General features: G+C 33.8%; 1 protein-coding gene and 1 long non-coding RNA gene across 10 annotated transcripts in view; one reads left to right on the top strand and one right to left on the bottom strand.

Annotated features, from left to right (window-relative positions):
• LOC111085311 overlaps nt 1–15,023 on the top strand; it is a 151,545-nt gene that overhangs the window by 18,102 nt on the left and 118,420 nt on the right. For all 3 annotated transcript variants that reach the window (XR_002610149.1, XR_002610150.1, XR_002610151.1), the window contains exon 2: nt 6,225–6,400. This is a non-coding gene — a long non-coding RNA (uncharacterized LOC111085311). The remainder of the gene's footprint in view (nt 1–6,224; nt 6,401–15,023) is intronic.
• The window catches only part of LOC106457405 (protein C-ets-1-like), a 77,318-nt gene that overhangs the window by 36,832 nt on the left and 25,463 nt on the right, over nt 1–15,023 (bottom strand). The window contains exon 1 of one of the 7 annotated variants that reach the window (XM_013916819.2): nt 7,944–8,370. The exons of the other annotated variants lie outside the window; for them this stretch is intronic. The gene's annotated coding sequence lies outside the window, so the exon portion shown is untranslated. Of the gene's footprint in view, nt 1–7,943; nt 8,371–15,023 lie in introns of those variants that run through there. 7 annotated transcript variants of the gene reach the window in all.

Raw genomic sequence — 15,023 nt, 5'->3', positions numbered from 1 at the left:
CTTGATAGCACAGTCGAATGTATTCGTATTTTACTTGATAGCACAGTCGAATGTATTCGTATTTTACTTGATAGCACAGTCGGATGTATTCGTATTTTACTTGGCTTGTTTCTGTGTTGGCGAAAACTACACAATTGGCTACAAAAGAACCAGAATCCGGAATTTTAGTGTTGTAAGTACGTAAACTTACCGCTGACCCACTGGTGAACGTATTATGTTCGCAGTTCGTTTGTTTTAAGTTAAGCACAAAGCTACACAATGGGCTACCTGTGCTCTGCACACCACGGGTATCGAAACCCTGTTTCTAGCGTTGTAAGTCCGCAGACATACCGCTTTGCCACTGGGGGGGGGGGCTATGTTTGCAGAAATAAGGTGTTATGTACAGACTTGTAGACTACATTCTGATTAGATAAAAAAATAATGTTATTAGGCATTACAGATTTATTGACTACTACATTCTACTTTTGATATTATATTCTGATTGAATAACACTGAATTCCTTTTGTGGTAATGTCTTCCAGGTTCGTGATGTGGAATAAAATAAATTTACTCCAAGCTTGTGAAGTGCAGTAAAAAAAATGTGGAAAAAATGTATTCCAAGCTTGTGAAGTGCAGTAAAAAAATGTGGAAAAAATTTACTCCAAGCTTGTGAAGTGCAGTAAAAAAAAATTTGGAAAAATTTACTCCAAGCTTGTGAAGTGCAGTAAAAAAAATTCACTGAAACACTTATTTAAGAATTACAATTGTAGTGTATAGCAGTCAATATTTTGTCTGTTGTAATGAGTTATTGTTGTACAGCACAGTAGATTGTATGAAGTATTGATTACAATATAAAATTCACTTAAAACACAAAAACACGATCTCCACTTTAGAAAACATTTTTTATTACATTTTATGGTCAGTCAACATTTCGGCATCTAGTCTTCTTTAGAAGTTTGTAGCATACACGAGTAAAAGCCCTGATCATGTACGCTACAAACTCCTGAATAAGACTAGAGGCCGAAACGTTGACAACAAAATATAATAAAAACTTCTGGGGCTGTAGGTCGCGTTTTTATTATTATTTACTATACTACGTCTTCTAGCTGTTAGCTAAAGCTATTGACTGAATTATTTATTTGGTGCCAAACTTCTTTTAGTCATTGGGTATCACTATTGACTGGATTCCTTCTCTTATAAACTACGTCTAGTTGTATAATGCTAACCGGATGTACATAGCTGTATTTTTCTTGTTTCACAAATAACACTTGTTTTTTTTTGCGGGTTCTGTTTATTACAAATTATAAAAATAGTTAAAGAAACGAAGCAATATGCAATAATTATACAACTGCTTTCTCAGTTCGGTAATTTGGTTTCACAATTCATGCGTTTTGCGGAACACATTTACATCTGTGCGATCTATGAGGAAGTTTTGAAAGCTTTCAGCACAGTGAAAACTATAACAACATAAATGATATCCGAAAACAGTGTCACAACAAAAAACCTGTCATCAAAAACATAATCCAATTTTGTTAGTAATTATTTTGTTACTGTGACGTAAAGGGGCTTGTTTTACATATCTTTTTAAACAGAAGTCACCACTATAAAATTGTATTGAATGCGATTATTATTTTTTTAAGTGTGGTACCATTTTCTATCAAAATGAGTCATTTATGGTTGTAAACATATGAGCATCTGGATATTGAACATTATCGTAAACCAAAAGATTCACTCATGACTTAGTTATTCATTTGCAAGACACCACAACGAAAACAATAATCCGCTTCGAGTGGGTTAACACTAAATATGTGTGTATGCATCTTCCTAACTACACACTCGCCATACATTGATTACTGTGATACAATAGGCTTGGGCAAAGGCAGCTCAGTGATGAATTCTGGCCAACAGCAACGGTACAAAGGTGTAATTTTCAGCATTACTGTGTAAGTTTACAACGGATAATAATGTAACACTATTTTTTTTTACTGATGTATCAAACAATTGAAACGTTGCACTTCAGCATTACTAGAATGACCTTAGTCCTTAAATTATAGCCAAACTATTTGCTATATCATTTAAACGTCTGATCTTTTCTGATAGTGAAATGCTATAATAATTATAAAGGCAGGCATCACGCTATATCTTATACCATTTTGGAGCAACGATACTCAGATTTAGCAACATGCAACCATGACACGATTAAAACAAGTCGTTATATATCTTAGATCCTTTTAGAAGTACTCTGTCACATTGATGTGTTAAGTAGATTAAATTCAACCAACTGCTAAGATCTCATTCGGAAACAGTCATTTCCTTGTCCTTTGACGCGATTGCTTCATGACATCATTTCTTGGTGAAAACGACAACGAAAATTATATATATGTATCAGTAACACGGCCTTCTGCAAGGAAGAAAACATGACTGAAGACTGGACAATACTAAGCTTGATTTGACTGGCAAGACTTCATACAGGAATATTTAAAGTAACGGTATAAATGTAAGAATATAATAGCATAAGATAAAAATATCACTATGCATTTTTTACCAGTATTATTTTAACCCGTTAAGCAATAAATAAATAAATAAATAATGCTGGAACAATTTCTCAAAAGAGGGTGCTGAAAATCACTGAAATAATCGAAACTCCTGTATATGATAGGAGGTACGTCAAGCCAGGGGGTGCTGACGGAGCGGCAGCACCCCTAGTACCCGCGGGCTTTGTTCATTCGTTCCTGATATTAATTTCCATTTGTACCAGAAGACTGATACTAAGAAGTCATTATAACCAACCAATGGGGTGATGTCAGATAAAACTAATGTCTCTCTCTCTCTCTCTCTCTCTATATATATATATATATACGACAATGTCAATATGTTTACAGATTAAAGTGACTCTTTCATTATCTAAGACTCTAAGTGTTCGTTTTCCAATCTAAATTCATTAATCAGTTTGATAGAGTATTTCTTTCGAGCCATCCAAAAGTTAGATCAGAGCTGATTCTTAATTATCTTGTGGTTGAACTCTCTATTTGTACATGAAGAAATGAATTTGTGGTTGAACTCTCTAGGAATACCTACCAGTACATGATGAAGTGGATTCGTAATTTAACTATTTAGGAATACCTACCTGCACATGATGAAGTTGCCCGACCTGTGTGCTTCTTTGTTTGTTTTCGATATTTGTTGATAGCTAGCTACACGCGAGATATGTACGCTAGTTGTCCCTAATTTTCAATTGATAGACAAACTAGCCAACAGCACCCACTTGGTCAAAAGCATCCACTCTAGCTACATAGTGGGCAGTCACTATTATAACACATTCATGATCCCAAAGTGTGGAGCATGATATCAAGCTAATGGACGTGAACCATGGTCTCTTGGTTTAATAATCCAGAACATTAATCACTGGATCACGTCCTCTGACCTGTGTGCTCTTGGAAACTAAATATTATTTCATCCAATTAATGCTTGTTCAATTATCATTATTGTCAAAAAAAGTTACCGTTGGGGGACCTGAAGCATGACGATAATTTTGATTTTTCGTGTTTTTGCTACTTTGTTATAGAAAAAGAAACGAGAGCCAAAGTAAAATTTGTTTCCAGGTTTCTCTAACGTCCTGTTAAATAATTTGAAAGTTATTTTATGGCAAAAACTAACATACGGAAAACGCGCTGTGGTCTGTTGAGATGCAGTACCACATGCTGAACATACTGATATTTCGTTTTTAGAGAAGTCTTCATGCACCCCACGTGCAAGCAATGTTGAACAGCGAGAAATAACTATGTACGCTTGCCACATGGAATTTTATGTGTCGGTCGCCCCAGCGGCTAAACTTGTGCTCGTGTGGTTACCAGATGTTTGATGACCAGCCACCTTGTCAGCAACCCTCTAGAATGTAAGTACAATCATTTGAAAACTACGTTAATGACATTCAAATCACTCCACATAAGGAAAGTACACATCTCTATGCGACGTTTGAAAATAGAAATTAAAACTAAGCTTTAAATGTATATTTGATTTTTTAGCATACTAAGAAAGTATTTATTAAAATGATTAAAAATGTATAAAACAAAAACTTACTTTGTACAACACATTAAAACATGTTGTTCTACAATAATTTGTGGTGTGTTCACTTCACTTAGATAAAATACCCCCCCCCCCCTCCAGTGGCACAGCGGTATATCTGCGGACTTACAACGCAAGAAACCGGGTTTCGATACCCCTGGTGGGCAGAGTGTAGCTTTGTGCTTAATTCAAAATAAAAAGTAGATAACATTTGAACCACTTTTTCGTAAAAATTTTACCATACGATGTGGTTTGCTCAAAAATAAAAGTTTGAAAGTATTAGTAACGCTATTATTCCGTGAAATTCAAAATTACAAGTCTTAAAGGTTCTTACTGACTAATTTCAGCGTTCCAGAACTATTATGAATTAATTCGTTTTTGCAACTTTTACAAAACTTTAATGCAAGATTGTAGAGTATAACGTATGGTATTAATAACATTTGAATATCATAATTCTGTTACTTACCTCGGTTCCGTTTAACTGTACTAACGACAGGAGGATGCATGATAGACTGGCCATCTACTGTGATCACAGACATCAGTGGGATTTTCAGGATTTGAAATCGATAATGTGGTATTCACTAAACTATCCATTATTCATAGCATCTTGTGATATACTGCTACAAACCAAGCTTCGACCACTGTACTTTTATAATAAGTATGAAAATTCTCAAAGTCAAGCTAAATGTTTTAATCATTGAGAAAGTTCATAGTCGTTATCGGGAGTCGTATCACAAATAAAGGGTCAGACTAAACTTACACGAACCTCTAGCAAATCGACAGATGTTAGTGCCTCTCAGACACTAACATCCGATGCACATACAGCTAATACTAAATGACCCGAAAAAAACTTTTATATCGGGTCACCACGCCGACTGTGTCTTTAATAGATTAGCAATCGCATGTAAACTGTCGGTTACTTTAGTTGTCATTAAAGATGGTGTTTTAGTTAATGGCTAGTTATTCTTTTTATCAAGAGACAAACTGAATAAAAACACTTTGCTCGTTTCCCATCTTTACGTTCGTTTGTAATATTGGCGTTAAAATACAAATATGAAATTCACCGCCTCAGACGACTGCTACCAAAAAAACAAGTCCGCGCGCCCAGTCCCGTGGAAATAACTAGCGCGTCACTGTCTTCACGCTAGTAAATGGCACGTCACCTGAAAACAGCTTAATGTCCGGTAATTTTGAACTGGCTGACAATATCCGGTTGAGACCATGTGTTCACGCAAGTATCGTTAAACCTAGCCAAGACCACTATTCTTCATTCACTTCAACGGGATAAATCTCAACAGACGAAATATTAAAATACAAACACGTTATACATAAGTCATCAGCATGATATTAACATATGAAGTATATTTGATAATTGTAGGTTATTATCCATTAAGCTGGGCTAAGCAAGTGACAAGTCGATCCTTTTTTTCTAAGCAGGAATAATAGAAATATTCACACCAACAATGTGTTTTCACTGAAGAATGTAAGTATTATTAAATATTGTTACTTATACTAAAGTTTTTATCTTGGTACGCTAGCATTAAATATGATAAATGATTATTGTTATGTGGGAAACGTTAACTTATATTAATCCTTGTAAAACCAAACAAAAAACATCATCAAAACCAGTTTTGCTTTCCAAAGTAAAGATACATTCAACTCACTATAACGCCCGAAACTGATATAATTAATTTCTGGTTGTAATTAAAAATGGATCAAAATATATTCAGCAAGCACAAACTGTGAAATTTAATCGTAACTTATAAATATGTATTGCGTTTGTAGCTTTTTACGTTTATGTAAACATAGTTCTTCGTATATATATACATATATAGAATAAAGACACAAATTCCCTTGATTTTCTCGTGTTTTATTTTTACATTTCTTGCTTGGTGTTTTTGTATAAATACAGGTGTGCAATATTCAAGGTATTTTACAAGACTTTGAAACCTTGATGATAATTGTATTTTGTGTCATCTTACAATTTTACATATTTTTAATAGTTTTTACATTGATACTTTGGTAAATTCGCATAACATTATATAGACAATATACAGATTAATAAACAGATTTTATTATGAAATAATTATTTAGTATACTAAATACTTCTAATATTTACAACAACAGCTAAATTATATTTCAAATATTTTGAAGTTTTTTCAAGGTTTCTCTATTTTCAGACGCCAAAGGAAGTTTCGTAAGAGTCTTGAGGTGTAACAGAGCAGAGGAAGTCGCCTTCTTTCCTGTCTATACAGGTGTTATGTGCATCCGACTAACAACTGATGCAATGGCAACGTTATGGAGTTTAGGAAGTGAACACTGACGTGATTTCGTTTTTCAGTAGAGTACGTGTTTGGTAAGTAGCAGGCAAGTTTACAATCGAACGAGCAGTAAACTTTCAGTTTTGTTCTTTTTGTTTCAGTTTTATATTTGTGTGATAAAGGAAGACTCGAAGACGTTTACTTTTTGTGTTAAAATTTATTACTGACTTGGATACGGATGTACATTTTCTCTTAATTTTCAGATGGATGAGGTTTGAAACAACAATTTAATGAGTAACAATGAAATTGTTGCTGATATCCGTTAAACTGCACAACAGTAAAACTTTCTTTCCGAGTTATTTTGTTATACAGAGTTGAGCATGAAACTATAATGTCTACTAAAAGTTAATGGTAACTATTTCCCCTATCGTTGAACGCTTAGTGTAATGGTCGTGATTACACGCTATTGACAAACACCGCAATTTCCATTGTAACAAGTTTCTGCAAGAGACGGTAGGTCAACCCTAGACCCCAGTTTTGACAAACCTTCCACAAACCCTCCACTGTACCTGGGCATCAGCTTCCATGACAAACAATAAAGTTGACCAAAGAGATAAAACTTCATCGAATCTAAATTGGGGGCGTAACAAGTACGTGATCAAAATATTTTGCTGTGATTCGAGCTTTTCAACTACCTTTCTCAAGAAAATAGTTGTTGATTTCGAGGTATGGCTGGAAGCTTCTCAACTTTTTTTCAATTTCATGGTCTTGCTTATCATCTTGCTACAGAACCAGGAGCTTTGCCCAGTTTAATCTTAATGGTTTTGGGGTCGGATAGTTTTCTTTCGTAATCACAGCCTTCACTTTGCAAATGAAAACCTTGCTCCTGATAGGCTAGGGTAAGATTTTGGAGCCCATAGTGACCTCAACGCTCTGCCGTGCGAGTTTTCTATTTCCATGCATGATCTTTCTTGGAAAGTTTTATGACATCTCTTTCAGCCGTTAAATTCAAGCTTGACAGGGGCTAAATATGTAATCCATAATGCCACGATTTGCAATCTTGTACTATCATATGTAAATAGTTTAAAATGAAGTACGATTAATCACGTGTAAAAACACAAGGTGGTCATTCTAGTCTTTCAAGTTTATATTGAGGCAAAATAATAAGCAAAAGAGTTTCATTTAAACTCTAAATAGTACGCGCAATTTATTGATAAGAAAGTGAAATAATAATAAATTTAGACTGGTACAATTAAATGTTTGCTGCATCGTGAAAGGTTATCAAATACCAACAAATCAAATCTTTTATCAGTAAGGCAAAAATGAAACCACAAAGAACGAGGATAAATATTTCTTACTTGCCCTTTTTTCAATATTACGAATAAAATAAAGAACACACTATCGTGCTCTGATTTTAATGACATTAGTTCTAAGTTGAAAGATTATACAGGACGGAATTCTAAAGTGTTATTCAGGACGTCCTGCAGATAATGGTATCTGACTAAGTATTTTGGAGGGTTGAGGGGAAACAACTCTTTCAAATTACTATTCAACATCAAGAGAATATAACTGAGATACACTAATTTTTTGGACGAAAGAGGTTAAATAGATAAAATCAACAGATAATGTAACACTTACCCTTTTGGCACTTTGTTCAAAAGACCATGGAAGTTTTAATTCTCAAACCCTTTGAAATATCCGGTTACGCTTCTCGAAATGACCCAAGCTATTTTCGTGAGACAGTTTTTTCTGTATTGTTCAACTTTTCAAATGCTTGGTATAGTTCAATAATTGAACTTTACAACTACTGTCAAAAAAGTTACATATGAAAAGATGAAATCCGGAAAAAAAAGAATGTAATAAAAGTGGGATCCCATCTACGAATAGATTAATTGTTATTACGTCAGTTAAAAGAGGAACAAATACAAAGATACAAAAGCAGTATCAGGAACAAGGAGTTACTTTTCTGAGTTTCTCATGAAAAGCTAGCCTGCCGTTTTGACTTTTATATATTTCTCTATTCTGTTGGTTATAACACGTAAAAATTCGCGCCTGATATCACTTGTGACCCTACAGTCGATGGCTGCAGGCAACAGTCCACCCTATATACAGAATAAGACAGGGGTAAATTATATTCTAATTAGCTGTGCAAAACCAGCTCTGCGGTTGGTTGATTTTAAGTATCCTCGACTTGTGTATAGGCGCCTTGAGGGTGTGGGCCTCAGGGTGCGAGGTCTTGTCTTATCGCTAACTTGCAGACTGAAACACAGGAAGGAAGCTGAGATGGGTATGGTAAGTATATGTGACACGAAGTTGTTATACACATAATCTCTTCTCTACTGTATGTATATTTATGCTTTCTGATTGGGAAAAACAAAAGTTTCTTATGCAGTGACTTGTTTTGTCAAGTAAGCAGAATGATATTTGTTGCTTTATTCGGACTTAAGCTGGGGTTATATTAATCTAAACTTACACAACGGCTTAGATACTAAGAGAGAAGCGATAAACTATACCATAACAAGATGTAACTTGTTCCGAACAGTATAGGAGCACAATGATACATTGTGGAGCTAACTGCTTAACATAAAATGGCTTAATTTCAGACATGTTGCCAGCTTAATTTTATTCAACAGGCAAAACTTGATTAACACCAAGTCATATAAATAGCACCTTGTAGGAATTATAAACCACTAGTTTAAAGTGTCTAAGTTAAGAAATAAATGTAAGTTTGTAATGCTAAATGTTTTATAATGGTTTTCAAAGTACTTTATTCTAAATTTATGATTCTAGAAAATATATATTCTTATTTCCCACTTTTGTTTAATCTTTCAAATATTTCAAATCGTATATATATAATGCCATCTGGAACACAGTGATGAATTTTGGTGAGAAAAATTATTGGAGTACATTTCAAGTCGCAAATGGAGTATTTTCTCATGATCGTGATCTGTCTTATTATGATATATATATGTATATGTCAAGATACGTGCTCCAGCATTCATCTGTTATGATTATGAACTCATATATAAAGGCCAGGAGGTAACATCCCAAGACTAGAGCTCGTGTAGACCAACGTAAAAGTTGAATATATATATATATATATAAACGTAAATATTTCAATCATTAACTTAAACATAGAGACTGACTTGGGAAATAATTTGATTAAGTTCTAATAGTTTTCTCTTCAGATGAAATATGAATACGCTTTTATTGTCGAATGAAAACACCATAACAGAAACAACATATCAGTGCATGTTTACACGTACCATACCGACAAACATTTACAAGCGCTAATGTGCATATGCATAAAGCATTTTATGAAGATCCAGATTTACTTACTTAGAAAAATCGTTTTTGGTAACAACACACAAAATAACAAAGCTTAATAATCATCGCCTTTTTTTTCATCCAGTTCTTTGTTTATTATTAAAGAGAGCTGGACACAAATATAGGATACCCAAAATAACAGAGGTAATTTGAAATTAAAGTAGAGCCTCTTTACATAATTTTAGTTTAAAAAAAACATACATATTATTTTAAAGACTTGTTAAGTTCTACAAAATAATATTACATAATTTCTAATAATGGAAATATCTTATTTTGATATTTTTGTGAGCACTTTTTTAAGTTATAACATTCATTTCGTTTGAAGTTAAGCACAAAGCTACACAATGGGCTATCTGTGCTCTGCCCACCACGGGTATCGAAACCAGGTTTCTAGCGTTGTAACTCCGCAGACATGCCGCTGTGCCACTAGGGGAGGGCTTCAATTGTAACATAAATTCTGTTACGTGTTCACACAAAATAAATCAAGAGGTGATTTAAATAATCTTTAAAAGATATTCCTTATCACAGTGAGAATAAATGCTGGATCACAGTTGACATTATTCCGGCTCAAATATATAATATTATGATTAAAGTTTCGGAGATTAGTTGAGTTTTTTTTGTTTTTTTTTCAAATCGGCGATCCATTTCTTTAAGCAAAGAAGCTTCTGGCTAATAACCTTGTTGTGTAGTAAAATATACAATCTCTTAAAAGTGAGCTTTTCTTTTCAGTCAGATCTGTTTAACTTTGGAATATGTTAAGGTACGTGCTGCAGCATTCATTTCTTACGGTTATGAACATTTAAAAAGGTCAGGAGGCAACGTGTAGACCAACGTAAGAGTTTAATCGAGTCTACTTGTCGCCCAAGGTGAGTATTATAGTGTTCACGTGACTTTGGAACTGCTCTCAGGAGTTTTTCTCATGGTATCACCTGATCCTCCCCGTGGTTGGCTAATTATGCCATATTTATACTGCTGATTTTTCGACAAATTCTCTTTGAGTGGAAGCAATGATACGAAATCAAATATAACTACGCTTCAATGTCCGGAATAATATTTTGCAATGAAGATGAGACAGTTGTGCCACAAGTGAATTAAGTGAATTGTTTAAGTTATGGGTTGAAAAAAAAATAGTATCAACTTTTAAAAACTAAAACAGGTACACACTGTAAATGTCTTAGCTCATAACGTAACAGTTTTACAAAATTTTAAATGTAAAAATCTGGAAGCAATAGCAACCAGAAGAATACTCTTTTGATATTTGAATTCCATATATATATATATAGAAAAAAAACAACATTTAATCTATAGATATATTCATATTTTAATTTTGAAGTTTAATTAATTTGCATCTATTTAATAATAGGTCAAAAATTAATTCGATGTTTTCTGAAATTGTCCTTAACAAACAGAAAAATACGTATGTTCACCATTCAGCTCAGGTGCTGACTCGTGCGGATTATGACATTAACTTTATCATCTTAAAGGTAATATGGTTCCAGCCATTTGTGTGGCTCTGATGACCAGCAATTGGTAGTTAAAACTGTGCACAAAGTATTAACAGCAACATTAATCTTCCTCCTTTTAATGAAACATAACTTGCAGACAACCCAAAGCAGTACTCAATATATTCTATTCTCCTACTCTGAAGTGCAAGCTGACCAGGGGAAAAACCACATTTGGAAATAACCAATTAACAGACTTACAAATTAACCTTACTTAACACCTTACTAATTTTTAAATTTTTATATTACCAATACAGAAGTTTGCTACCATTTTTATATCAAACACGAGAATGCCATATTTGAACAAGAAAGTGTTTTTCACATGTGAATAAAATTGTAATCTGACTTCATCTGACTTCAACAATCCTGAAATGTTTAGATCTTTATAATTCTTCATTAGGTATTTGGAATCTAGCAATCGTTCGGATCTTTAATAATATTATATTTCAATTGTAATGAATCACTCAGAGTTGTATGCTTTCAAACATGATGCTCAGAGAAATAAGAAAAACCTTAAATGCAAGATAACAATCGAGAAGATTCATACACATTTGTGTAAAATTTTGTATCTGAGTTATAAGAGATCATTAGCAATGTCATTAGTGCTAAAATTAGTCCAATTTGAAAGAATACCTTCATAGCGCTGTTATGGTCACATTTTCCAAAAATGTGCAACTATTATAACTATAATCCCATGGCGATATTGTGCTCTGGAAATATACGAACAAGTGCTGATGCACGAAAGAGTTAGTCACACAAAACAAATAACCTCAGCCCAGATAGCAAACATCGTTAGACCAGTACATGACTTGCAAAGGCTTACTACATTCCGTTCTGTACAACTACCCTGTCTTGGAAGCTTTATGTCATAAAGACTTTGCAATGTACGTAAGAAATTGTCCTATAAACAGCTTTGATCAGAATATCGTTCAACGAGAATGACTTAGCACGAAGCAGATACTGTGTCGATACGATATCTGGGTGTGTAATGAAAGCTGCTGTCCTTTAAACTAAGTGATCTAATTAGGGTTGCTTTGCTGGAAGTAAAATGAAAGTCACAAGTCATTCTATTGCAATCAGTATCAAGCGAAAACTTCAATCTGTCAAGCTTTGTCAAATGTTTGTTAAATTGTATGACAAGTATTTTTGAAATAATACTACGAAACTACACTATAACTCAGAGTGAAAAAATTAAGTTATTAAAAGTGACAATAAGTTTCTTTTTTGCGATCAAAAATGTAACATGATGATAAACGTGGAACTCATACAACTACACGAGTTGAAACGTGGGAACAAATATTTTTAATAAATGCATGAATACTTTTATGATGACTGAGCACGAGCAACTGGTTAACGTGCTGGACTGTGAATCCGAGGATCCATGGTTCACTTCCCGTTGTCGCAAAATCGCGATCCACACTTTGAAACCGTGGGTGCGTTTTAAGAGTGGCAGTCAAATCCCATTATATTATAGTGGCCGAAGAGTTGCCGGTGGGTGCTGTTTACTAGTTGCCTTCTCTCTAGTCTATTAGCTCAAAATTAGGGAAGGCTTGCTCATATAGCTCTTGTGTAGTTTGCGCGAATATCAAAAGCAAAACACTTATTTCAACGCATTCCAAACAAGATGTAATCGAAAATTCTGTTTAAAAGAGAATAGTCTATGACTTTTGCTTGAGATAAATTAGATTGTATGGAATGAATTTTCACGCGAAACATGCTCTCCATAAACACATATACTACGTAAAAATTAGAAGTTTGTATAGAAAAGGAAAATATCGCCATCTAACGAGTGGCTAGTTAGATGCTCCAGCTTATAGGAATTAACATTGGTTTTTTCCAGCTGATTACAGTTTGTTCCTGATTTGTGTGTGAACTGTTATCACTAGTGTTCCAGCCTAACGAGTCTCGAGTGACAACACAAACAGAGCGGAAACAGAACCCAGAACACCGTTAGCTCCACCCACTTTCTCACAATATAGGGGGTAACAAGAAATTGCCTTTGTTCAGTTGACGATGAAAAATACATAACACTAAATTAATATTTTGATAAAATGACCCGTTCTAAAACAAATGAATGGAATAAATATTTGAAAAATTATCTTTTTATGCTTGTTATTTCTCTAACGGGCACCCCCCCCCCCCAGTGGCTCAGGGGTAAGTTTGCAGGCTTACGGCACTAAAAATCGGGTTTCGATAACCGCGGTGTAACTTTGCGCTTAACAACAACCAGACAAAAACTAATGGGCATAACTGTTTTCCAATCAAAGTCATGTTTATTAATTCCAAAAAGAAAAATATCTTTTAATGAAGTAGGAATTAGAATACGAGGTTTGCAATATAACAATCACGAGATTGACACGTGCTGAAACCTATACTTGTTTGTGAACTGTTTCATAACAAAACAGATGATATATCACTTTGTCGTTGGAACTGCTTAACATTAACATGATATTCATTTCAATATATCAGTAAGATAGTGAATAATTAGAACTGAACAAGTATACAGCATATATGCAGGTATCACCTGTTCATTGATGTACAGAGTGCTGTTGGATCTTTATAAGCAGGGCTTAAAGATCCTAACTTGATATCAATATAAAGACAGTATACTTAAAAGGGCATAGACCCATAAAGGATTTTTAGTTTAATTAGAAAGGATAAATAAGAACATTCATACATTGTGTAAAACATAAACGAAGGTACAACATGGCGCTTTTGTTAGGTACCTATTGATAGTTGGTTATCTAAAAAGGGTACATTGTTCAAAACTTATTTCGTCTTTCAGTTAAAAGGCATGGTAAGCTATTTTATGCACAATATTTTCTGGAACAATTAATAAGAAGAAGGGAAAGAGCATCTCTCAACTTTATGCAATAGCTTCATGGAGCAAGTCACTAATATTATATTATTGTAGTTTACCCAACGAACAATCCTGTTCAGTTGTTAAAGGTAACTTTTTAAATGTTAAATTTGAAAGCTTTCTGTGAACGTTAAAAGAACACTAAACGTGTTTTTTTTCTTTTTTTTCGCGAGTAAACTGCAACCTGATGTATCACACTTTGTTCCCAGGGGTTCTTCATGTATGTAAGTCCTAGCAACGCGTCAAATGTTGCTCATTTCTAGAGCCTAACTAAAAACACGTTTCAAAAAACAGTAATAGATCAGTTTACAAATTAAGCCTAAATGATTTCATGAGCCACGGAGCTGTTGAGAAGATATACCGAGAACTTTACCGACTCTAAAAACAGGATTAATTGACATCAAAGACTTCGCCTCAGAGCTTACATATTCAGCCAGAATGTAGCACTGCCTATGTAGGGATGGCCCGGATTGTTCATAATAATGGTATTTTAAATATCTCCTCAACAGGTGATCAGAACTTTACAATACTATACAGTGTTTCCTTTTTATAACAATATCTATATAATGACTGAGTCACAAGTTCTAGGAATATCTGTAAATATCATAACAAAAAGTTTGAATTTCTTGTTCTTCTTTCTTCTGCTTCTTGTTTATTACATGATAACTCAAAAACCAAAACAATGGTGTCAACCAATTTCACTGAGGTGACATAGTATTAAACGGAGTATCCGTTTTTATAAATATTATTAATAACTAGTAGTAATTTTAAAAAATCACAATTGTAGTGTAAACGATGACATCATTACCCTTTAAAGTTTTTACATGGTGTACAGGGTGAAAAAGGAATTACAATCCAATAATATTTAAACAATAAATATTACAGTTAGAACCTCATTGTATTTAAAAATTGGTTTTAAGTACGTCATTCCTATGTCTATTTAAACACTGCATTAAAAAACAACCAAAGAAAAAACTTTTCACAAAAGGAAGTAAATGTAGAGATGGATAATATCAATCCTTCAAAAAC

Source organism: Limulus polyphemus, unplaced genomic scaffold (genome assembly GCF_000517525.1).
Source record: "Limulus polyphemus unplaced genomic scaffold, Limulus_polyphemus-2.1.2 Scaffold326, whole genome shotgun sequence".
Taxonomy (NCBI): Eukaryota; Metazoa; Arthropoda; class Merostomata; order Xiphosura; family Limulidae; genus Limulus; species Limulus polyphemus.
This window is presented reverse-complemented; position numbering and strand designations above follow the sequence as displayed.